This window comes from Papilio polytes, unplaced genomic scaffold (assembly GCF_000836215.1).
Source record: "Papilio polytes unplaced genomic scaffold, Ppol_1.0 DF821400.1, whole genome shotgun sequence".
In the NCBI taxonomy this organism is placed as follows: Eukaryota; Metazoa; Arthropoda; class Insecta; order Lepidoptera; family Papilionidae; genus Papilio; species Papilio polytes.
Window position 1 is genome coordinate 3,849,014 of NW_013527804.1, and position 4,246 is coordinate 3,853,259.

A 4,246-nucleotide genomic window follows, 5' to 3' on the forward strand; every position below is an offset into this window, starting at 1 on the left:
CCACTAGCGGCGGAGTTATGCCGTAACACACATAAAAAAAAATAAAAATAATAAAAAAAAAACATACGGTCGAATTGAATACCTCCTTCTTTTGGGAAGTCGGTCAAAAAAGAAGAAATAGTTTTTAACGCTGTTAAATAATGTTAGTTTAAAAATTACACTATTCTTATATACAATGTCTAATTTAAAATAATGTTGTCCTTTTTTTTATTAACTAGCAACCCGCCCCGACTTCTCACGGGTCTAATACTGATATGATAGTTTGTTTATTTACATTACATTAAAAATCTCTAAAATTATAGTATTGTGTTTACATTATAAACCTTTCTCTTGTATCATTATATCTATTAAAAGAAACTGACTCAAAATATGTTATTCAGTTTTAAAGATCTAAGCATACATAAAGACAGACAGACAGCGGGAAATTTTGTTTTATACTATGTGACACAAAATATGTCCTTAGAAATAATCGCAGTTTTAAACACACAATTCAGATATTGCTATTTCAAAATATTGCAATCGTAAAATGAATGTGTCGTTCTATTGTTTGTGCAGCAATCAGGGGTCGTCAACTGCTGGGTCGCTGCGTCGCTGACAATGCGGGCAGCGCCTTGGAAACCAATCGGAATGATTCGCTGCGACAGATTAGAGTGGCCCAGGTAGGGCCACCGGTTTTATATTTCCGTTGGATTTAAAAATCTGTTCCCATATCTATACTGCAGCTTTAATATTTGTACAAAAATATTGGTTAATTTGAAATAATTCCGTTATAGAATGACATTTTTCTATACAAATTTTCACAACCACATTTTTTAGAAGAATTTTGATTTTCTCTCTCGAAACTCTGTAAAAAATTACAAGTTTGTGCATTTATGTTTCAGTTTCTTTTTGTGGTAGTAATAAATCTATACTTATTTACTAAGCTTTCGCCCGTGACTCATTCCGCGTGGAATTAGAAACAAAGTAAGTAACTTATATGTTTTCCAGACTACCCTCTTATGCCAAACAAACGAATTTAACTTTCGCATTTATAATATTTATAGGAAATTTATTACCAGTGTTTTAAAAATACTTAAATATTAAAGAAGGGAGTGATGACTGAGATGACGGATGATAGAGTGCTTTGGAGGACGAAAACCCGTTGCGCCGACCCTACGGGAGTAGGATAAGGCAGGGGAAATGATGATGATGTTTTAAAAATACTTTTAAAGTCTCTTAGTATTAGAAAGTCTGAGTTAATTTGGCATTATAACAAGGGCATTTCCACTACCATTAAGTAGCTTAGATCAAACAATGTCACTCGGTAATGACATAATGACATGACTGATGGCACCCTTGACAAATTGTTCTTTCATAAACTAATGGTTCATGATCCCATTACAAGCTACGGTTGAATAACAACAAAAATAATAAGCTAGTTTAATATTTTTTGAAAAACAAAAAAAAAGACATTTAAATACATTAGAAGTCGGCATTCCAAGATTGTTTTTAAAACTCGAACGTATAGTATACTGGTATTATAAAGAAGAAAGTTATGTTTTTGTATGTATTAAAATAAATAAAAAAACTACTATGTCGATATTAAAAATTCTCTCACCAATAAATAGTTGCGTTATGAGTAACATAGGATATGTTTATTAAAAAAAATATAAACGCGCGGAGAAGGACGCGAGCAATAACTAGTGACTTATAAAATTTCCCAAACAATTTCGTTGTTTCCATTACATTTGTATGAAAAAGCTTGTAAACAGACATCAGTAGAATCCCACGGTTAAAACACATAAGTTAATAAAAAATAATTAATATAAATCCGTGAACATAGCCTTATGTACCAGCTTTATGTATAAACAAACCCAGGTAAGGTAAGCTATTCGGCTTATGTAGCAATTAGTAGATTGCCTCAACCCTTCCGCCCTCAGGAGCTTTGAAGCTTATATACGTGTTAACTGCAAACGCAAATGTTGATCAACATTTCTATTCTATGTTTGTATTAAGTTTTTATTTACATTTCAAGTTAATATTAAGTTAGTAACGTAACGACTGTACGAAGCTTGAATAAAAAAGTACGTCTTGAAATTTTTCTTATAATGTGTTATTTTTTTATATTAACCATTAACTTAACTCTTTAACCATTCCAATTAAAAGAGTGCGCAGTACAAACTAAAATATCGCACAACCGTTTAGTCTTGCTTTGATTCCTACAAGCTTAAACAAAGCTGTGGACATTACGCGATTTTTAATTGTACTAAACAGTTGATTAGGCTGCGAAACAATCGACAATCACACAACGGTTGTGCGACAGTTTAGTCAAAGGCGTGCGCCCGCTCTAAGCTTTTAACTTGAACGAGTAGGTAAATGTTTTGCAAGAATACAATCGAACACAAAAATGTGATCAAAATACCGTTAACTACTAAGCTATTGGCGTCTAGTTAATATATACTTAGATGTTAGCAATTACAGCATATTTTTGAATAATTCTTTTTTTCAATAAAAAGCCGTACACTTACGTCACGCTTTATGCTATATATTTTCACGCTATTAAACTTAAGGGGTAAGTATTTTGGATAAAAACTCTAATGTGGGAAAGAGACTATAAGTTGTTGCCAACATCAAGGTAGCAAGGTTGACATCATGTCATGTCATTTTGACATTTGTAATTGATAATATAACAGATGTAAACAATTAAAAAAAATTTTCATAATTCAATGCGGATGCCGCACGGGAACAGCTAGTTTGAAATAACCTAAAACAACATGAAACATCCTTATTCTGTTTTAAATGAATGCCTAGTTCTAGGTAACTTTTAAATGGACTGTACACATTTAAAATCTGTCTCATTGTTACTTTAAATGTTAATGTAGGTGTGTGTCCCCTCCCCCCGCGTGCCCCCGCCTGCCCCGTGTAATGTCTCCTACAAAATCTGCGAGTGCTCGGTGCGTTAAGTGTGCAAAGTGCCGACGATCTACGCTGAATTTAAAAATATTGTGATTAGTAAAAAATATCTGTTAAGATATCACGATTTTATAATTTTAAGATTATGGGCAATATTTTTAAAATTGTCTGAGGAATTTATATTCTATTCTACAATTTCTACAAATTCTTACAAATATAAATACTTACCTTACCATAACTACTGCAATGATAATTCTTGTTAAATTATAAATTTCTGAAAAATGATTAACCGTCATTTATTATTATTATTATTATAAAGAATTCATAAGATTTAAAATGAGAGTACATTTATTTTATTATTTCATTATTATTCATGTTATGAAATTCGTCATAACAAGGCCGCACCGTCTCTAACCAAGGGGAAGCCATCATCGTCAATCAGAAACTAACATAAATATGCTTTTACCATCCCTCCCCGCACCCCGCGCATCCCTCGCGAGGGGTGCAAATGTACCTAAATGTACACGTAGCGGGACGAGACATGTGTGCGCATGAAATTTTTAGACTCCGCGGACTTTATTGAAATGTCCCTGATTAGCGTATTACTGCAACATGAATTATTTAAATCTACCGAGACTAAATCCTCTGGGATACGGTCTCTTAATGACAAAACTGCATATTTTTAGAACATGGTAATTATCTATACTTCTATACTATTATTATAAAGCGTAAACACACACTTCTTTGTTACCTAAGATGTCAGCAATTACAGCATATTTTTGAATGATTATTTTTGTAATAAAAAGGCCTACACTGACGTCACGCTTTAGGCTATATATTTTCGCGCTATTAAGCATAGCGGTTAATATTTTGGATAAAAACTCTAATATAGGAAAGAGACCATAAGTTGCTGCCAACATCAAGAAAGCAAAATTGCCATAGTAATTGGTATTGTGACATTCGCAATTGATTATTTGACACATGTAAACAATAAAATATTTTTTTTATAATTTCATGCGGAATTCGAAGGAATTATTAGGAAGTCGAAGGGGAACAGTTAGTATGCAATACAATTGCTTGGAAAGAAGTGAATTTATTATAAATGTGAAAGTATAAATATTACTTAAATGTCTGGAAAGGCCTAACAGATCTCTATGAACTGTGTCACAAATGGAAAACATAATCTAGAGAAACCTAGTGGTCGCTTACTGAGTTTTTGACCGACTTCCCAAAAGAAGGAGGTATTCAATTCGTCGGTATATTTTTTTTTTTTTATTTTTTTTATGTGTGTTACGGCATAACTCCGCCGCTAGTGGACCGATTTGGATAATTCTTTTTTTATCCGAAAGGTAAT